Source organism: Maylandia zebra, linkage group LG13, assembly GCF_041146795.1.
Source record: "Maylandia zebra isolate NMK-2024a linkage group LG13, Mzebra_GT3a, whole genome shotgun sequence".
Taxonomy (NCBI): domain Eukaryota; kingdom Metazoa; phylum Chordata; class Actinopteri; order Cichliformes; family Cichlidae; genus Maylandia; species Maylandia zebra.
Window position 1 is genome coordinate 13,391,156 of NC_135179.1, and position 23,176 is coordinate 13,414,331.

At 38.4% G+C, this 23,176-nt stretch overlaps 1 protein-coding gene across 1 annotated transcript in view; it reads left to right on the forward strand.

The window, feature by feature from the left end:
- Window positions 1–3,555: 3,555 nt before the first annotated feature.
- The window catches only part of chrm3a (cholinergic receptor, muscarinic 3a), an 82,791-nt gene continuing 63,170 nt past the window's right edge, over window positions 3,556–23,176 (forward strand). The window contains exon 1 of the mRNA XM_004551476.2: window positions 3,556–3,744. The gene's annotated coding sequence lies outside the window, so the exon portion shown is untranslated. The remainder of the gene's footprint in view (window positions 3,745–23,176) is intronic.

Sequence of the window (23,176 nt, forward strand, 5' to 3'; positions counted from 1 at the left end):
CAAATACAGGCCATTTAACTGCTTTTTTTCTGTTTTTGCCGACTCAGACTATGACTATGAACACACATGAAATAATTCTTCATCTGTTTTCCATATGAAGCATAACTTTGTTTTAGCCACCCAAACTTTTAATTATGATCCAGATTTGTATTATTATCTTTGCTTTTCCCATTCTATAAAGGATTTTTGCAATTATAGAGACTGCAGTTTGTTCATTTTGATGACCGGGCCTTTGGAGTACAGCAAACTCACTGTCATGGTCAAGAAACCAAACCAGTTTGAGACGATTTGAGCTTTGTGACAGTGACAGTTATGGGTACCCTGTCTCATAAAGAGATGGTCAGGGTCAGCAAAATGAACTCAGGTAGGCTGTGGCCCTGAAAAAATGCAATCCAGTTTTATTTATATGGCGCCAAATCACAAAAACGTTCACCTCAAGGTTGCTTTATCCATCCTAAGGTAAAGCCCCTACAATAATACTACCAGCTAAGGCACCAAAAGTGTACCGAGATTCATTACACCACTAAAATCAGCCTAAACTACTGATACAAGGCAGGATGGATCCATGCTTTCTTCTCGGTTACACCACATTCTGAGCCTACCATCTGAATATTGCAGCAGAAATCTTGACTCATCAGATCAGGCAACAGTTTTTCAAATCGTATGTTGTCCACTTTTAGTGAGCCCTCCTGTTTCCTGTTCTTAGTGGCACCGTTTGTGGTCTTTTGCTGCTAGGTCTTCTACTTCAAATGTCTGTCTGAGATCCTCTTCTGCATAACTTGATTATAACAAGTGGTTATTTCAGTTAGTCCTAACTTTCTAACACAAAATAACTCCTGCTCACTGGATATTTTCTCTTTTTCATTCTTTGTAAACCTAGAGATGACGGGGTGGGAAACTAGATCAACAATTTCTGAAATACTCAGAATGTTAGACTAGCACGGGAATACTCTGACCAGAGATGTTGAAGTTTAGTATATGAGCAAAACTCTTGACCTTGACTGTTAAGGCGGCTTCTTTCACATAAAAAGACATGACTGGATAGGTCGAATGTAGAGTTACCTGAGATTTGTGAAATGGATGAATTGGTTTAGTTTTGATTGATTAGTTTTGAGCTTGAATTAACACTAACACACACTTTTCATTTAGGGGCATTGAGTGTTGAGATTACTACCCCTAAGGTCTTTCTCTTGTTGTGAGAATGGTTTCATCATTCACATTGATTTTTTTGAGTTATTTTCATACTTTAGTTATCACTCTGGGTGTAACCTTTTTTGTGCAGAAAGCTCTGAGCGTTTTCTGTCTCAGTACCCATCAATGAAGAAATTAGATTTGCTTCTAGGCAGGCAGCTGTGTTTCAATATTATTTTGTTAAAGAAAATCTATGAAAATCTAAATCCAGCTTGTCATCAATTTGTGTTTGCAGACGGTTACTGAATGCGATGCATATTTATTTGCATTATTCATCCAAACAGGATTTTTTTTAACAATTTAGATTTGAATTTTATTTCTGAAAAATAAACCACAAGTATTTGTAGTAACCTCACCATATATTTTTTACAGGTTCATTGTGCAGTCACAAACAAAAACACTTTTGTTTTTTTCTGAATACACCTTGCAGTTTTTACCACTTTTTACCCTGCAGTGAACTTTGTTGGCAAACCTTTTCAGTCCGTTTTCTCCATATTTTATTCACTTCCCCTCAGACATTTTTTTGCCTAACCTTTGCATACAGAACCTTGCTTTTTCAGTAAAAGCTATAGATTTGTTCAGTTACCATGCAGGTAAAAATGTATTTCCCTATTATTTCTGAGTACTCGGGGATTTTGTTGATACCTTTGACTTGAATGAAAGAGACCATTATGAAGTGAAAACTGTGTCTGTAGACCAGTGGCCTACAGTAACTTTGTTATCAGTGTGCTCATGCAGTTCTTGAGGAATCAGACAGTGTGAAATTGCACGATGGTGAATGTTGAGGCTCAGCTTAGAGTTTGTGTTTATCAAAACTCTTATGCTAGATGTACTGGACTAGAACCACAGACTGGCATCTCTTTACTTTTATTATTATTATTATTATTATTATTATTATTATTATTATTATTATTATTATTATTATTATTATTATGTATGACTTGGAAAAAAAATTATGACACAAGACCAAATATGAATTTTACCTGGGGAGTTCTGACACTTTTTTTCTATTACATGCTTTTTACACTTTAGGTAAGTAATCTATGCAGTGATCATTGCGGTGTAGGTTATTCCCAATGTCCCAGATGTAATTTGCAACCTTCATTTGAAATGTTTGCTCCTTTGGCCTGGTGTAGACAATACTGAAATAAAATCTTTTCTATCAATATTTGTCCCTATTCTAACTTCATTATATAGCTTTTGGTTTTCTGCTTTGAATCTCTATAAATTATCCAAGATTCTTTTAATACCCACAGATTAACCAGTCTGTGAGGTCACAGGCGAGTACACGGCACATCCAACGTGAACACCACCACAGGCTTACTACATCAGCAGCTGTCTAAGCCATCCCTTGCATCTCCTTACAACAGACACAACATTATGTAAGCCGTTACACACATATACGCCAGCATCCAGATTGAAAGAATTGGTTCGGCACTCGCAGGGTGCAAACGAGGTGCTGATGGGAAAGCACACGCAGACAGTGTCATATAGCCTACAAGGCATTAGGATGATGAGAGAACTGTAACATGTTGGAGGTATCCAGCACAATATCCTATTCATCTCTCTACCCATTCTATATTTTCATAGAAATATTGCCCGCGCACTGGGAACAGGAAATGTGGGCCGAGAGTCTGCAGTGAGTCTGAGCAGGAAGCTCTGAGGTTTCATTCCACAAGTCCCTGCAGCCAGGCGTAATTGGCTTCCACATTCCTCCAAGGATTACCACTCACTTCTTATTTGTGTTTATATATAAAAAAAATTAAAACATTTGCTTTGGCTCCCTTAATTACGCTCAGTGTCAAAACAGACACTGTTTCCACTTGCCTTGTTTTTTTTTCTTACATTGGGTGAAATAATAAACAAGTGAGTGGACATTTCAGCTCTTATTGAACACATCCAAAGGTTTTCTATCTGTTTTTATGTGTAAGGATCGATGGAAGGCTACAATAAACAACCTGGAGATATTTTTATTTGTATATTTTATTTACAAAAATAAGACCAAAAAGAATGTATATCATTGCTCGTAATATAGGAAATATGAAATATTTTGTGTGAACTCAAAAACTTGAAGCTTTGGCCATGACACCGTCTGCAGTTGGGCAAACGTAGCTGAAGCAGTGAGAAACCTGACTGTGTGGAATCGGGTATGACTTTTACAGATTTGTCAGTCTAATCTGCCGCTGTGTGCAATGACTTCCTCCGGCTCCCCAGAGCTATTGTCTATGAATGAATATGGACTTCTTTTATTCCACGGGTGTGCCACCTGCCGGTGCGTCACGGCTCCTCTGACCAATCCCGCCGCAGTGACTCTCCGTGCGCCCTTGGAGATCCCGCGGTGCTCCTGACATCGCCGCCCAATCCACGTCTCGGTGACAGTAGAAGGTGCCGAGCCCCATTAGCTTAGTACCGTTAGCGCTTCAGATGTGATTAGATTGGACTGCCGTACTGCTGATATGCCAAACATGGACGCGTGACAAGTTTCCCTGGATTGTCTTTTCCTCATCTACTTCTGCCGCTTTTGACCGCGCACGCATCCGCAAACGATGTGAGGTAGGTGTGCATAAGACAAAAAGCGAAAGTTTGGGAAATATTTTGTCAAGAAAAGTATATTTTTACACCCCCACAAACGATTTACAGCTGCTTTATTGTGCCGCGTTTTTCGTCCCAAAACGCTTCACTTTGAAGTTCCGGAAAATCTGAATAAAATTACATGCGCTTGTTTCCAAAGCGAACACATTATATACAGGATAGCAATGCGGGTTCGATTGAGATCTGCTTTTGTTTTGATGCAAGTTTGAGAAAACAAGTGCCACTGCCGTCCGCCGGCTCAGCATCCATGCCCAACCCTTCGCGCTCTTCACGTCTGTCCTGTAAAAAGACGACGTGGCTTCTGAAGCGTTATGCTTTAGTAAAGTTGAAAATCATAAATTCCTATCATGAGCAAAATCTTGAATTACCAGAAGTTCGACAAAAATCTCCAAAAAGAAGCACATTTTCACCAAAAGAGGTCGTCCTTAATGCGCAGCGTGTTCTTCGTCTTGTGGCACATTCACATTATTTGCTTTCCTAATATAAAGAATTTGTTTCTGTATTGCTGTGGTCCGGGAAGCAAATTAATAGCATTATTATATGGCAATTGGAAGGCATTTATTAACTCGAATGACTGTTTATTTATGATGTCCATAGATGGCAATGTGAAGGAATGTTCCCTCTCAGTGAGGGAACATTTGACTTTACACTGGATAATGAGTAAGAACAGAGGCAATGGCATCTGTGCCATAGTGCAAATATTTTTCTTTTAGTCCACTGCAGCAGTTATTCATCACACAAACCAGAGTGTGAGTTTGACAACACAGTAGCTGTAAAGAAATGACAGACTCCTATACACTCTGTGATTCCTTTACAGTTTTTGTAAACCTCGATAGTTTTAATACGTTGCACATATCAACACTACCAGCATGTTTTTTATATCTATATATCAACAAAACCATTGTTAGGGAACAGTGCGTCAGGTTCCGTATTGTGCTGAATGCTGGGTCGGTGACAAGTCTGTTAAAGGGTGAACAGGAATGTGTTGCGATGATTATGACTTTCCATTGCCTCCTTTGTTGAGAAATGCAGCGAAGACATTCACAAAAGAGAAAAAAGACACATGAGAGAGAAGGTGAACAGCAATAGAGCTTTCACTGTGTGATGTATTGTTTGCGCCCGGTCAATATTGGTTGACTAATATTTTTTTCAGGCTTTCCTCTCTTGATCGATGGTTTTGTTGTGGACGGTGCTACTGTTGTATTGATCATCATTATGACTTTTCCAAATAGGCTGTGGGTGGAGGACAGTACTACTGATCCTGGCGACAGGTCTAGATGGCTCTAAAGAACATGAAAATGTCTTAGCTTTTATCTTCTACTCCTGTTGTTCTGCTCATACCGTAGGTTCCAAACTTGTTGATATCTACTGATATAAAAAATAAGATGTGAGGTATTACAAGTATTTATAGGACTGATGTGAGGTGATAGTCTTCTATCGTTGGTAAGCAAAAGTCAAACTGTTTCCCTCCACTAAGTTTGATCATTAGAAGGAGTGGCTTGGATTTACTTTTTGAGAGTTTAATGATAAAATCAATGCTTCGTTTATGCCTGTTTGGCAATACCTCAAGCGTAGAATCAACACGGGAAACAGTAACCCAGGCTGCGACTTCCTGTAACAAAACTGTAAATATGCTGCACAAATCCATACAACAAAAGCGGCAGATTTCTACACAAATCCCCATCTTATCCATTTCAGTTGTTCATTAAAGTGTGCCAGATGTTTTAAGCAATGACTGGCACAGACAGTGGTGCATATGTATTAAAAAATGACAGGCTGCATGAAAAACAAGTCAAATCAAGTCAAGTCAAGTTGGCTTTATTGTCACTTCAACCATATACAATTTAACAGTACACAGTGAGGTGAAACAACGTTCCTCCAAACAAACAAACACAAGAATGCAGAATACTAGATGAAATAAATAATTTATGATTCAGACAAAGGCATCAGTACAAGAGTAAAACCCTGAGGCTGCAGTGTACTTTGACTGGCACCACCAGGCTACTTTTAGAGCAGAAAATAGGAGACAGTGATGGGTATTTTACAGGAGTCAGCTGGCCAAACAGACTGGCTAACTCCCCCATTGGGTTTCATTAGAGCTCGTCTTGATGTTAAAGCCTGTTTAATCCACTTTCACAGCCACACAGACCACAACAGAGCAAAGAACAGTGTCTATCTTTAGACAGCACATGGGCAGAAACTTTTCCATCTCAGTTCAATTATTAAAACAATAACACAAATTCCTTGTAGCTGGCCTTTAAATGTCTCAGTTTGAGAGGCTCCCTGGGCAAAACTGTGTGCTTCTGGTAATCACTGAAACCGATGGGACCGGCGTTTTCAGCTTCAGATAGAAGGGTGTCAATCAGTGCATGCTCAGTTATCTTATCCATAAACAGCTTTGCACTCCTTCTTGCATCCCCCCTTGTTCCTCCTGTGGGTAGATGGGCTGCTGCAGGGTGTGATTACGGTAAAGCCTTATGAGGTGAGTGCTTTGCCTGTTTGTCTTTGTCTCTGCTCTCTCTGGGCAGCTACTGTTGTTGTCCCAGGTTCATAGCGCCTGTTTTGCTTCAGAGACTCAATGCTGGGAAGACACTGGCTTCAGATACCTAACAGGCAGCTTGACATCTTTGACATTTAAAGCAGAAATATATATATATATATATATGTGTGTGTGTGTGTGTGTGTGTGTGTGTGTGTGTGTGTGTGTGTATATATATATATATATATATATATATATATATATATATATATATATACACATACATATATATGTATATATGTATATATATATATATATATATATATATATATATATATATACACATATATATATATATATATATATATATATATACACATACATATATATGTATATATGTATATATATTTATTTATTTTAGGGCTGCGCTGCAGTTATATTGGCACCTAATGCAAAAAGCATATTTTTAACCTAGCGTTTATTTGACAGCTCTTTATAGTTGGTGGCAATAAAGTGCCTCACTTAAGGCCTGGCAAAAATGCTGCTGTATGTTTACCTTAGGATATTGTGCATGTTCAGCACACAACTATACACACCTAACTCAGGATAATGCAGGTGAGGAATAGTTCAAGTGTCGGGCATTAGCCAGGAAAAGAAGAGTGGTTTATAGAGCTAGAGTGCAGATAGTTTGTGTTGTCTTTAGGTTTACAGGTGAATGTGTCAGCTGTAAATATTGCTCTGAGAGTCACTTGGTAGTTGTGCGGTACAGTAGAGTGTTTTCATACTTGTTTGCAAATGTTTGCAAACGTGCTATGATGCACTCAACTTTTCTCTGAATTTTTCATTTACTTCCTCTGTAATATGTCACTGCCTCTTTTATACCCTCTGACTCTCTTCACAAAGCAAAACCTCACTTGAGGGAATTCATATTCATGACTAATATATGATTGCTCTCTTATGTCTGCTTTCTGCCAGTTCCTGTCAGATAAGTCAATAACTAGTTATCCTCCATCATTTTCTGGGGAGGTCCTGCGGGATACATTCAAGGCAAAGGATCGCTTTACTGTACGCATAGGGAGTGAGAACAATAGATTAGGAACACGACAACAGCCAGTAATAGAGTGCCAGAGCGATGTGTACGCTGTGAGTCAAAAGCTGCAAACAACAAGTGGCCCAGTTCAAATGTTGGAGAGTTGTGACTGGTACAGAAAAGGAGAAATTCTGACAATGACGGATGTTTGAATTCACACGGACTCAAACTCTCATCACATGTCCCTTTGTTCCAATTAATGTTGTTGCCATTGAGGCCTTGTTTATTATTCTGAGTTAATATGCTTTCACATGGTATTGATTACAGTAAAAATTGCTTTGTAAATGAAACTCTAACATACAGCGGTCTTTCGTTTCCTCACTGCAGAACGGTTTTGCAGTAGCTCGTGAACATTGAAGTATACGCAGACCGAATCAACAATACGCTCCCTATGCTCATTTGAGCTGATGTGAGCCCAATGGTTAGTCATCCTATTAAAGTCTGGTTTGCCAACTAATAAAATTTTATGTGGGGATTGGTATTTCCATTTTCAAGTGTTAATAAGATGGCAATTATCCTCTGTTTACACATTTGTTTTAGCTTCAGTTTCATAATGCTCAACAGCTAATAACTCTGAGATAAACAAATGCAAGACTCATTTAGAGAGCAGATTCGTGATACGTGTGATTTTGGGTGAAATGCTTTGATGTATGAGGAGTACGTGTCAGTTAGAAGAATGAAAGGAAAAAATGTGAAATGCTTAAACTTTGAGGAACACAACAAAACTCAGAGATAGTGTATTCAATAATCGTAAGAGACAGTGCATTTTTCTATTACACAAAAGAGTGCCTGGATGTTTTAAAGGTAGCTTTCTTTGATCGTTTCTCTTTTGTTCCCCACACCGCTGGATTTTTCAAAGACCACGCCCTCTCGCATTTTCCAGACAATGCAGCACTCATTGTCTATTTTTTATCAAAAGATCTAAAAAACCTACATATGATGGTGTAAATTGTCAAAATTACCACCTTAAATGTTCAGGCTTATCAAACATATTGTCTGACATGCCGAAGAACGCTACTTCTCATCATTAAGGCGGCACTATGTACTACACAGCTTGCTGTTATGGAGTATGATTACAAAGTGACAATGATTTCTGTCAGCAGGGTATTTTATACAATTTTTCAGACTGCGGGAATACCACTCACTGTGTCACAATCCAGTGCTTTTCCTACTTTAATTGCAATTGCTTTTATTTTGTTGTTCTTTACAGATAAAAACGGAGTTTGACTGTGCTCTCAGAGGCAAAAGACCGTAGGAAGTTGGACACTTTTATTTCCTTTCTCATAAACGTACAAATATTTGTCCTGTAGAGCCAAAAGGGTCATCTGCTAATGGACCGGGCAGTTCTAGCTTCCTGTCCCTCAGCAGTTTTTACTGTACTTATAGTACAGTAACATCAAGTTGCTCTGCACTTATCTGTCTGCTCCACCCTGCTGCACCATGCACAAACACGGCGCAAAAGACACAATCACACAGTTGTAGCACAACACATGAAAAAAAATTAGAGTAAAATTGACTTTTTGCAGACATTTTGACTTGTCACACTAGAGAAAACACAGGTGAATTGCTGCTTTACCTGTCCCATCGCTTACTGAGACAGATAATGGAACTGAGTCACCTGTGCTTTTCCTACTGTGACAAGTCCAAATGTCTGCTGTGAAAAAGTAAAACTCATGCTGGGCTGGAATGAAACAAGTGCATTTGAATGCACCAACACGACCACTTCTTCTATCATTCCCCTATCGTTACCTTAAGACCACCCCCCCACGACAATGATAAGCTACTAATGGCATGCCGGGGTTGAAGTAATGCTATTATACATAATAATAAGCGGATGATTTACACATGCTATTAAAACACTTATGTAATAAGGCTAATCTATATGATTCAGTGTGAATATTTTTTTTTTGTGAGAGATGTAAGTAAAGAGAAACATGTGGTACAACAAAAAATACCTTATTAATTCTTCTAGTCTTATATATCACGTAATATGCTCAGGCACTCGTATTTCTGGAAATTGTAATGATGCCTTTTCATTATCAGAGATGATGTCAGAGAAAGCACAACATGTCACAACATGGATCTCCTAATTTAAAAGTAGATGGAGAGCGTTTAAAGTCTAATCATTCCAACACAAAGTTAGATGAGACCATGCTTTGTGATTTGGTTCCTGTCAAGATGAGTTTGTCAGACTTTATCAGTAAGTAAGTTCTTTTTAGGATTTCACCATGAAATGTTTTAGCACATTACAACTGAAAAAATGCCTGCTGCACTTTTTCATTTGTGTTTTATCCAGTTGTTTGTCTCTGTCAGTCTCTCTCTTGCTTTTGTAATCCAGCTCTTGAGGCTCATATTAAGTGAATCAAATTGTTTGCAAGGCACTCAGCTTGAATGCTTTTTCAGGGAAGACCTTGCATATTTCAGCAAGACAATGCTAAACTATATACTGCATCTACTACACCATGTGGCTTTGTAGTAGATGAGGTGCTGAATTGGTCTGCCTTCATTTCATATCTTTCACCAGCTGAAAACATTTGGCACATTATAAAACAAAACATAATACAAGAAAGACACAAGGCTGTTGAGCCCTTATCAGACAATTTCCAAACATCGCCAACTGGTCTCTTCAGTTCCCAGATGTTTACAGATGGATGTTAAATGAAGAAGGGATGCTACACAGTGGTAAATGTGGCCCTGTCAAAACTTTTTTTTCTTTAAGTTCAAAATGACCATTTTTCTTTCTGAAAATGGAACATTTAAAACATCTGATATGTTTTCCATGTCTATTGTGCAAAATATATGGGTTTATTGGATTTGCATATCATTGCATTATGTTTTGATTTACATTTTACACAGTGTCAGAACTTTTTTGAAATTGGGGTTGTAACTCAGATGTGTTTCATCTTCATTCATCCATCAGAATGTGTCTTAAGCTGCTTTACATCTATGATGTACCTTGGTTTTTCTCTTTCATTTAACACCTGTTGTGCAATTAAAACAAGGCGGATGATCTTCTACCAAAGTTGAACTCATAAAAACTACTCAAGGAGCAACATGTGGCATAAAAACAGACAGTGGCAAAAAAAAGTTTTAAAAAGGTCACACGGTGATCAACAGCATTTCTTAAAATCCTGCACCTGTGTTCATCTTGATGTTGTGATTTTTAAGAGTAGTGTCAATTTGAATAGACTTTCTAACTCTGGTTGATTTTTGTATAGTTTTGATTGCATAGATATGATACTATGGGCTATTAAACAATTTTCTAGAAAAAGAAGAAGAAGAATGTGTTAATAGTTTTCCTCAAACTGAGTGTTGAACTTCTGTTCTGTTTATGCAGCTTGTCATGAAATCATCTGTTCTTCTCCATCCATCAAGAATTTGAGCAGATGCTGCAGTCATGCTTTATGGATCAAATGTTGTGTTACGGTTATCACATAGTGTTACACACCAGTTTTTGTTACTCATTAATTTGCCCTTTTTTAACTGCACTTCAGCTGATGATTATGTTGCCTCTGGTGTAGCTTTACACCCGTCTCAGTATTATCATTCGTTGGAGTTTGCACCAAACGTTAAAGTTAAAAATGTTGTGCTCAAAGTCAAGTCAAATGAAACGCTCTTCATGACACTTCTTTATGTTTCCCCTGAAGCAGGTCTAAGAGTGGCAATTTATGCCATTTTTGAAAGGCGCTTGATCCAGTGCCTGTCTTTGAATCTACCTTTTTCGTCTGGTTGATTGGCATTTAAATAAGAAACAGTCAGTTGCAGAACTTGTTCGAGGGTAGGGCAAAATGTATAGCATGCCCTTGGGCTAAACTCTGTAGAGGGGAATTAATTGAAGCCAACAAGGCCCTCAGCCTTCAGGCATTTTGGCATTTGACTCCAAAGCAACAAAAGCGTATTTGTATTTGTTTCCTTAGACTTTTGCCAATTTGTTTTACTGTCAGCGAGCTGCTTAAGAAGTGTTTGGTTCGATACTTTATTATTTTGTACTCCATGGTGAGTTATTCTTATTGGACAAGTTGAAAGCTGAAGCTGGAATTAGAGAAGAGGGACACAGATGTGCAATGCTTTATGGGGATTTCACCTTCTTCTTAATGGAAAGTAGCGCACATCCTTTCCTGAAGCGAGGGAAGTCAAATAAGCCTAAAAGTTAATGCAAATGATTCCTACAAGTGCTTCCACTTTAGTTGATTACAGAGTCAGCGTTGGAACAAACTGTGCTACTGCGCCCTTTGTCTGCAATATTAGGATAATATGGCACTGAAATGAGTACTATATATTGCTTTCAGAATGGTAAAAAAAAGCATGTTTCAAAAGTAGAAAGACAGGGATTTATCCAGCAGCAAGATAATGACCTTTGGAAGAAACGACTTGTGGTGAGTTTAAATGATCAAACACCAACATAGTCTGTGGGCGTTCAACCCCATCCTGCTGGCTATGAGCTGGAAAGGACAAAAACAAAACAGACTAAAAGTGCAATAGGGTAGGAAGTATTGGTTTAACTTTTCGGTGAGTCATTTATATTGGAGATGTTTTTTCTAAACTTTCCCCCCATTAATGACAAGTTTTGATACCTCAATATATATCTTTAAAGACATGGTTTGACTATTAGAATGGTAAAAGAAAAAAACTTCTGATGCAAACCTTGTCAGAAAAGAGCTTCAAGGGTTACTACAGGGTGACCCTAATTTTTTTAAAAAAAGGAAAAGCAATACATTTTCTTTTAGTATCATAAGACATTGCATTGCATCAATTTCAGTAGCCCCAACAGATTTTTCTTTAATGCACAGCCACTAAAGTTTAGTGAAAAAATAAAAATGTAAGCTTTACCTTTGTGTTTTTTTTTCTTCAGAAGGTAATAGAGAGCAACAGTACTGATTTAGTGTGGATCAGGGAAAGCCTACTTGCCCTTGCTGGTATTTTCACTCCTCTACCTTTTGTGGATGGTGCAGTATAACTCTTTAACATCTACCTGGGGATTACTTCCACTTAGCAAAGTGATAATAATCTCAAGGCCATTGCAGGAATGTGTGTAACTTGGCATGACATGAAAGCTTTGTTGGAGAAGTGCAATGACATGAATCACTGGACAAGGCTTTAGGAGCAGTCGTCTGTTTTTTTGGGCCTTTATCAGCTGTGGACACCCTTGGCAATAGCAAACACTGGGCACACACCTTATCAAACATTTTTGCCACAGAAGAGTTGGAACATTATTTGTGTAGCCTTGGATCTAATTTCAAGTTCCACAGATTCTAGAGGTCTTACAGAAATGAAGTGATGTGAGGGAGCACCAGACAGCCATAGTACATTAAATTTAGTGGTGTCTTTAGGATGATGAGCAGGCCAGGAACAACAGAGGATTGATGGAACTGCAGAGCGAGTCTCCATACAAGTTTTTTGGCAGGGTAATGTTGGAAACTGTTTATTGGCTTGGTACCCTCTGTGTTTCTATGAAATGTAATCATAACCTAGGGCGAACATATTTATTGCATACAGAGGCAACACAGTGGACTTGCAGGAGTTGATTATTTATCAATATTCTGTCAGCTAAAAAATAGTGTAAACATGAAAATTCAATGGTTGAATCACGGTTGATTTATACATCTGGATTCCTGGCATGAGTTCAGTTTAAATCTCTTCAAATGAAAGAGGCAACAGAGAAGACAAAGGACACTATGGGCTTGTGTAGCGGTGTAGCGGGGCTGGCAAAAGCACAAAGGAAGGCGCCATCTTTGGTTTTAGTTTGGGAATTTTGCTGCTTCAAACAAACCTGTTTGCGCTGAGCAGGATGAAGGAGCACAGCTGATGTTGTGTTCATATAGATTAGGAGGCACAGTGCAGATTTGCCGTTGCCTTTTTGGCATGACATTGCATCTCAGCCATTCTTTATTACAGCCAAATATTTGCTCTCATATAGATGAACTTTTCTCACATTCAAAACAAATCGCACATATCTTCACACGTATCATGCTGCCTCCGTCTCAACTGCGTGACTGAAGCTGGTCGAAAACACGAAGGGCAGGCAACGTTACCTTTGGATGAGTTAGCAAGCTATCAAACAGCACGTTTAAAAGTCAATCCAAAAAATGTTGGCTTACATCTTCCTTCATTTGAAGTTTGTTTCACTGGTTTCCCCCCTTCTGTTTTCTGTTTACACACTACCAGTGGAGCGGAGGAGATGCTGTCCTGCTGCTGATTGCGATCACAACACTGTGAATGTGTGTTTGTTTGTTGTGATTAACGCAAAAGATTCAGGACTTGTATGATCGTTTAATTCATATTTATATTTTGGAAGAAATGCAGCAGACTTTATTGTAGCAAGTGTTACTTTGGCAGATACAGACAACTATAGGAGTAGGAGTTGCTCTGTGCGCTTACTGAGATCTACTGACTTAAACAATTATGTTTACACTGGCACTGTTTATTTTTTCTGCAAATAAATTATTCTGCCATACAGCAATTTGTTAAATACTATTAATTAAAATATAATTGTGCACGTAGCTTTGAATAATAATAAAATAATAAACTATTGGAAGCGCGATAACAGAAGGCATTCTGCTGGTAGGGTGAGTTGTTGCAGTTCTTCTTTCGAGAGTTCACATATTTCATTAAAACGGCGACATATTGTCGATGACCCCGAGCACTCCTGAAGTTTTCTTCCAGGTGGAGCCACCTTTTTGTTCTTTCTTGCTGTTCATGTTTACTTAACAGCTCTTTTTTATCCAGATTAGTCTCACTAAAGCTCTTTAAAATAATCTCATTAAATCTCATTTTCAACTGAGCCACGAAGGGGGCAGTTAAGAGTTTGCAGTCATCTTTTTCCTAAAGCTCCTGTTGTTACATCAGTCGCATCCTGCTTAATCCTTAATCTCCAGGGGAGATGGATACCCCTGTGACCTCTTTGCTGTCTCTCTGTTTATTATTTGTACTTTGGCTATCAGGATCTGAGGTGATATAATAAGTTAACAATGATCGACCGTTCTTTGGAGCGCAAGTGAAACACAGTCTGAGTAATTTCCCTGGTTTGGTAATGACCCCGTTTATTGTGTCTCAGCTTTGGACAGGAGTTTGAGCAGAGTGCTTTGCTTTCCATATATCATAATCAGGATGTGGCAGAGGTTATTTACATTGTTCACAATCCAGTGTTTGGGCTCCTTCTTAATTCCGAGTTTCACTTCCAAGAACTATCCTGTGCTAATGTGAAGAAAGTTAATCACATTACTGCCAGACCTATGTGTTTTAATTGCTAGTGGCTGGGTACAATTGGGATTTAAACCACTTGGCCTGTGCTGTAATGCTTTGTTAGTGAACAGTAACATTAACAATGCAGGAATACTGAGAGCTTGAGACTCTGTAGACAGTTGAAATTCCTCATGTGTTTTGACTCTTTCAGTCTTTGCAGCACCAGGTGTCTAAAGCAAGATTTATTTGTCTCACCGCTGAATGTGTCTAAGAGCAGCCGAAGGGTGAAATGTGAAATCTGTCAAAATGCTTAAAACAAAGTTGTGTTCTAATCAGGTTATTTATGTGAAACAGATTGTCCGGGCAGATGTTTTGGATGCTCCGGTTTACAGAATAATTATCTTAGTACAGGAAAATGTGCAGCCCTGCAACTTTTGAGAGCATGTGCTGATTCAAGCAGTATTAAACTTTAATGCATCTTGTAGAGATCTGTCACACAGTGTATCAACTTCTCGACTCTCCTGCACAAGGCTGTAGTGTGTACTTTTATTAATGCGTGTCTGCAGAGTACAGTGCAAGTGCTTGACGGGACTAAAATGGCCTAACCAAACAAATTCATTGAATCTTACTTTATTTGGGTGTAAGAGAGAGTGAGAGCTTCAAGAAGAATTCCCTTTGTGTCCTTATGGTTCAAAGAGCCATGGAAAAAATGAAATGACAATTCATGGGGCAGATGTTTGCATCCAAGGCAAGACATTCTTCCCCTGGAGCTGCAGTCACTTTTCTTTGTTTTGCAGAACAAATTTGAAAACATGACTGCTGCCAAAGCATAAACATTTTCTGTTAAGTTATGTAAGTTTGTTATCATTACTTCCCCGCCACTGGAATGGCAACAATGTAATACCTCAAAAGAAATAATTACTATGTTTCTGTCTCTGCTTTTGAGCTAACAATATGCCACGGGTGATAAAAGTAGTAAGTGTCCGGCGAGTCAGAAAAGAAAGTTTTAGTGTGTCGTAGCGTTGCTGAGTCACTGCTTTGAGAGTGTGCACTTATTAGGAAATTTTTGGGGCTGTTTTTAATAAATCTCTTGCTTAGCTCTTCGTTATTTTATTTACCTCTGTTGTGCTATCTTTAGTCTTTGGAGATCTTCGTGTCACAGTATTTTTTCATAGTTGCATAATTCAGAGGAATTTAGGGAGTGGAATAAAAACCCCTCATCTCTTAATAATCACTGAATTTATTTACTCCTAGAGTGCTACTGGGGGCATCCTTTTCCTGGCTTATTTTTCTGGTTCACAGACTTACAGCATGTACTTCTTCTTCTTATCTTTCATGCACATTTCACATTGATCCCCACTCTTCCCAGTTCCTCTGTGCAAAGGCACCATCCCTCAGCACCACTAGCAGGTCTCGCTGCTGTAATGGTATGAGCGTGTTCACACTCAATGAAAGCAACAGTGCAAGGGACAGGATGTGGCCCAACTTAACACAACACTTGTCTGAGCAGCAGGGTCATTTGATCTCTGCTTGTGCTTCATCCATCAGAATGACACATGCAAATAGCCTGGTGTACATCCATAAGACCTCTACACATCACTGGCTCCTGGTCATAAGTCTTGCCTGAATGTGGCTGTGTATTTTTAAACTTTTTGCCCCCGGAGTTGTGAAAGATTGAAAGAGCTACCGTCATGTGCCACCCTTTATATTAAGCTATTTAGAATACATAAGGAAAAAAAAGATGGTATGGTGTACTGGAGATTTACATTTTCCCATTTGATAACTCACACATGCTCTTTTTTGGATCATGGCAGAGATTGTATTGTATTGTGTTGTATCTTTATTTCAGACATATACAGAAAAAAACAATATATACACAAGTACACATACTTGCATTTATAAATACGAATATATATGTAAGTAAAAGGTACAAGGAATAGAAGATATAATATTTGTGAACTCTCCTTGAAGTAGCAACTAGAATAGATGGACTCTAATCTGCGATGCCTGGCTGAATTTCACCCTGAGGTGATCCGTGGACACAGGAGATTAAGAGTTTTGTAGTCTCATGTGTGTGAACCTAAAAAGAGCTTCTGTATTATAATCGTGTGACTTCCAAACCAGAGAAAATAGCTAATGTGATAGAAACAAACTGATCCCAAAACACATCAGTAAAACCAGCAGCGTGTCTCTTAATGGGATTTGCATGTACAACACGTTCTGCAATTGTGCAATTTTCTTTCTATTAATCCCAAGCTAGCAAAATATTTTTGACATGGTCTATCAAAATTTAATGACACCCTTTCCAAAACCAGCCATCCCACAGTGCCAACAGCGTCTTAACTTTTTTTTTTTTTACTTGATCTTGCACCTCTGAACACATGGCAAGTGCAAGGTGTCATGTTGATTCAAGCGACTGCCCTGAATGAAAAGAAAGTGGAAAATTCATTTAGCTCAAGTTTGAGTGAGCAATGTATCACATTTATGATGAATGATTATGAGTGTTTGAGTTTTTCTTTAGGTTTCAGATTTCTTCAGAAGTAGCTTTCCGCATGTGCTTTGAAAAAGTCCCGCGGTTTCACAAACCAGTGCTGCTTTTAAATTCTTCTTCATGAGTGTCTGACTGTTTTGGAATACTTGAAGAGATGTCATGGTTGGCGTCGGATGTGTGCGCAAATCCATTTTGCTCCATCACTGGCTCGCCATTTGCTTACACTGAGTATAACGAACCATTAATTCGCCGCTGTCACTTGCCGCTCACAGTCGCTCAAAGCAAAATTAACTCTTGATCCAGCAGAGCGAGGAAGGAACAAACGCCGCTGTCATTCTAAACAGCAAACTGTGAATCAGTTTGTGTTGCGTTAATAAGGTTGTTACGCTGTTCTCTCTAATGCGTTTTGTTTTGATTGTATTTTGCATTTTTGTAATTTTATTGCCTCTCATTATTCCCAACATTGTATTTATCTGTGCTGCAGGTATTTTCAGACTTTGAACAACAAACGATTCTCTCTCCTGGTGGGTGATAGTGCTTCATTTTTATTTACCTATTTTTTAAACAAAGCATTCCCTAAAACACCGAACACCCTACATGTTATAGAGCAGCTACCACATAGATATTTGTATCTAAGAGATTACTTCTATTTGTGTTTGGGGGTAAGAGGGTTTTTGTGCCTCAGCGAAGTCAAAAGAAAATCAAGATTTGAATTCTATTTTTGCAACTAAGACAAAGAATGCAGAAACGTGTGAACAATTACTTAAAAAATTGAAACTATAATTCAAATAACTGAAAGTAATTGATAAATGGCTAAAATGCTTAGCTTTTGCTAAAGCAGGATAAGCAGAGGTGAAAAATTCAAAATGGTAAAAATCTGCAGCTGACTCCAAAAACAAGTCAAGACTGCGATGTAAACCATCATGTTTACAGCCTGGAACAATGTTAGTTTCTATAGCTAATTTATCCTCTTTAATAAACTGTACAGTGGGGGATATTTTTAATGACTTGCCCATTCAAATTCATTAAGGGCTCCAGTTTTTAATATTAGCATTTTAAAGCCTGAATCATGAAATAATTTAAAATCCTTTGTGCACTTTATTTAGTTTTTTTTTTTTTTTTTTGGTGGAGGGGTGGGGAAAGAAGTCATGGTATTGGCCATATATTAACTATAATACATTTAGCTTTGAAGGGTTAGAGATGTGGTCACTTTGATTGATAGATGGATTCCAGCATGGGTGGTTGTAGCCTGCAGCTGTGCCTCGTGCTTTGCCTTAGCTAATTCAAGTCACTGAAATAGACTTCTCTGTGGTGTTGGTGCTTTCTGGAAAATTTCTAATGCAGTTATCTGGCAAATAATTGCTCCTGCCTGTCATTAATTGTATTGTATTGCATTTGCGCAACAGCTTTTATTATTGACATTCTAGTATTTAATTAGTATGTTACATAGCACCATTTAGTAGTTATATTTGTCCTGTGTGACGCACTCATATGGTCAGTGTGTAGTTTGTTAACCACATTAGTTGATAACTTGAGCGGGTAGAGCTCTACCCTCTCATCCATATATGGTCACTTTTAGCTCCAAAAATTCAACATTACAGAGCCAAGTTTTTATCATCCGGCCTTTAAAATCGGACTGGTAATGTCATGTTTGCTTTATACAGTCTATGGTTTAGCCAAACCAACTGCGTAAAGAATAAATCCAGATTTGTACAAACTGCACATCAAAGACAGAAATATCCAGATTAGCTGTTAATCAAATGCCACTGGATCAAAAAAAGTGTCTTTATCAAAATAATCTGATTGATATTTTTTCCTTTGAGACTGCCTGACTGGAGCACTGGAGCAAAATCATTACCTGTCCATCTATGGAGAAGTTTTGGCTGTCATAACTAGAGACGCAATGGTCAGCCGATCATGCTCACGTATGTCTCGTTATGAGCCGGTCCCTTTCAGTGGTGCAGGTGCAGCCACAAGCCAACAGCCTCAGTAGGAGCCTCGTTATGAGCAGTCAAGAAAAAGAGGACAAAGTTGTTGTTCTGTTATCTGGTGATGTCATAAACATACTAGAAAATAATGCCATGCCTTTTACTATTCAGGACTATTATAAAGTTGTGTTTTACAGTTTATTACATTTTTATTACCTTTTTTATTCCGTTTCTTATTTTATTTTAAGTCCTCTCTTTCTCCCTCTGCACAGCATTTTATTGGATCTTCACTTTAAACGCTCCGAAAATAAAGCTCAGATCTCTTTTCTGTTATAGCTCAATTTCACTATGAAGATCTTGGGGGTCCCCATTACTGTTTATGACTTACTGTTTGTGCAGCATTAAAAGGTCAAACTGGACAAATAACTTGTGAAAAAACAAACAAATGGCCTAAAGATGCTTTTTTCCCATGATTTCTAAATGCAAGGTAAACATATCATTCTCTCTGAAGTGACTTCTTGCACACACAAACACTTCTCGGCATTATACATGCTTAGTTATGGCCTAACATATTAAAAAGTCACCCAGTAAGTCTCACAGATGTATGAGAACAGAGTATATTTTTTTGTGTGTGTGCTTGTGGGAGACACTGAGTGCGCTCTGATTAAACGGATCAAGGGGGCCAGATTTAACAGTGTGTTTCTCCTGATGTTGCGGCACCGGCCTCTTAACCACATTTTTCACCTCTTTCCTTTATTTAGGTATTTATTTATTTATTTCATGACACTCCACAGGAAGTATTTCATGACTATCACTGGTACAGAAAGATGAATATTAGAAATAGCCTTTGTCTGATGGATGACCATCTTCATTTGAAATCCTAGAATATCCTTTTGTTGGTACTGGCGATGGAACAATGCAGTTAAATTCCTTTGTGCATGAATAATTCTTTTTGTGCCTTTCGGGACATTGTAATATAGCCCTCTTTCTCAAACAGTTGTGAGCTAAATGGAATTGGAATGAAGCACAGTGTTTGGGAGTCAGTGTTCTCCCATTTCTGATGACCGATGGCAGAAGAGAGATGAAAAGCCTAATGTAAAAAGCCGTGCCTCTGCTTCTTTTCCTCCCCACCTCCTCTACTCTCTGCTTTCCTCCCTTCTCACCTAAGCTGCAGTGGATCTTTTCAGTGTCATAAAAGAATGCAGATGGGTCTGCCAGTCCTGTTCATATACACAGCAAATAGATGGGGAAAACATGCAGCCACATATTCCGCCTCTTCTTCTCCCTGCCATTCATTCCATCCTCATCCTTATTTCCATTCCCTCTTTTTTCCCACCTTCTTTCTAAGTTATGGTAGTGTACTTCATCAGGGAAGTACCAACAACCCACACAGTTTTGGCTGATTGAGCATGCTAAGAGCTTTGAGCTTTGGGGATTCTGAATTCTTTTATGCTTTATCTTTGTGGTATTTGTGATGATGAAGCCCTGGATGGTGGCTGGATGAATGGGTTTAAGAATTTCACTCTGTGCAGCAAGGATACCCATCATTTGTCAAGCAAGCTGCATTCCGCTATCCATCAAAAGCAATGCTATCCATTAACTTGAATGTCGGTGAAAAGTTTACTTGTACACCAGCTGGATGCTATACATTCTGAGTCAGTCATAAACAGAAAATTGGTTTGTTCTTTGGACATTTTGCTACCAAACTCTAGGATTTTCTTTTTTCCTTCTCTGTAGTTAAATTGACCAGATTTTATATTTAAAAAAAATCGACTTTTTAGGTCTGTGTTGCTCAGTTAGTGGTCCCATTTGGACTAATAGTTACATTTATTTTTTCCCTGTATCCTTCACACCTCTGTGCCTCACGCCTCCTCTTATGCTGTCAGCACACATTCACAGTATTTCTAATTGAGTTTTTGGACAGCCTGCCCGGTCTCAAACGCTCCACGAGAGATAAAAGAAATTTTGCATTACAACATCAAAGGGTCACCCCCACTCCCCATCACATAGACACACAGCCTCATCCCATTCCACTCCGACACTCACCAAAACATGTTAAGATCAAATGAACATCTAAGGTCATAGCAGCTACTAAGGGTTAATGATGTGGAGACCGGGATTGGATTTTTTAATTCACACTCTGGGCAGATAAATACCCTCAACCCATGCGAGTCCCATCCTTCCACTGATGACTCATACACTTTGCAAACAGCCTGTTTATTTAAAGTGCTTAATATGAACACATTTGCCTGTAATTTGACTTGGCTTGGGTTAGACCTGTCATTATCTGACACTGTCTACATCGCCAGGATCAATAGGCTGTTAATAGGAGCACATCTAAATTCATGGCATAATGGCATGAATGATCCTCTAGTACAGAGGCTTAGTTCAAGTTAGAGGTAATTCACAGTGAAGTGGCACATTCCTGAAATTATTTTATTTTTTTTCTCCTTTTTATCAGTTCTAAATCTCTTAATGTAGTAGGATTTTTCTTTACTTGGTATAACTCTTACATGGGTTTTCTTCAGTATGCTGCTTTATAACTTATATAGAGAGCCAGAGGTTTTAATCCACTGACCCTGAATGATAGAATTCATCTAAATAAACACTTGAAAGTGCAGGTTTCTCTGTGTATTTGTTAGTTTCAGTTCAAAGGGATAGTCATTAATGGTTTTTTTCTGTATTAGACTTGCCATTCAGCATAGAAGCTTTATCAGCCCAGCAGGTATTTCAGGGTATTTCAAAACCTATTTACTGCATGTGAAATCAGCTATGGTTTCAGTATGTAACTTTGCTGAAAAACCTGTCTCAAAAGCAAAGGCCAAAGAAAATTCCAAGTACCCTGTGGAGTAAACAAACATACATTGTTATTCATCAAAACGTTTGTTTGTGTATTCACTATCGCCACTGCAGAGCTGATTGTTTGTGCATTTTAAACACAAACACAATGTATGTCTCTTTTGCTTGCTACGACCACAAGCCAGTACTAAGCCTGTAAAAACAAGGAGGGGCCTGCTCGAGATCTGGTGATTTTAAAAATTAGATCGATCAGCTGATTCTTTTTCTTCTTTCAAACACACAAAACATAAACAGATTTTCCTAGCATTATTTTTGTTTTATTGTCAGTAGAGCCCAATATGTTGGCCGATATTAGCTATTAGGGCTGCACGATTTTGCATAAAATGAGAATCATGATTTTTTTGGCTTAGAATTGAGATCACGATTCTCTCACGATTTTCTTTTCCAATATAAATATTTATTGCACTTATTAACTGCACATCAACTTCGTAACAGTTGCGACAGAACATAAAAACAATAAATAAACATAACAAAACAATAAATGTCTCACATTTTGTCCTTGAAGCAAAATGTTGTACTGCTTGTAATGTATAGAACAGGTAGTGCAACATTTGAAAAATAGTTGCGGGATGGCACTGTGTAGCGTTTGTCTAGGGTGTTGACCGCAGTATCATTTTCATACATCCCTCGCTTTGCACAGTGTTGATGGGAGCCATATCTTTGGTCAGGTGATAAGTGATAGCCTCTGTAATTTCTTTGTGCCTGCGGGAGTTCGACGGGTATAGGGAAGCGCTGTTCCCGTTATTGATGTTTGGGTGGTTGACCGGGACGGATTTTCTCCTGTCACTTTCTTGGCCTTACAGCTTCGTCTCTCCGTTTTTTCCCCTGCCAGCTGGCTTCTGTATCACGTGGTATAAGGCTCCGCCCTTGTCATTTGCTGAGCAGGAAGAGTGAGCGCTTGTTTTCATGCAGATTATGTCCCGGATCAAAATGCGGTACAATCGTCATCTTTTTTTCTTTAAAAAAAAAAAAAAAATCGTTGTCATTTGGAAATGAGATCACACATAAGTATGAATTGAGATCGCGATTTTCTAACGATTAATTGTGCAGCCCTATTAGCTATGCACTGCTATATCAGTATCGGCATTTATAAAAGCCCACAAATTAAAATTTAAAAAGTAGAGACAGGAGAAACACCCTTCAACTGTGTTATGAGTGTTGATGTTGGATAATTTGTCCACTAGAGGGCACTCTCCAACTTCACTGTTGGTAATATGAGTTTGGAACGTTACAAACACAACAACCAGCTGATATATAAGCAAATAATCCGCAATATATTTCTTAAGGAAATCTGTTTGTGTTGTTTGGGACTGACAGAAACAATTATTGGCAGATATATCAAAATATCGGCATTGATAATAAAA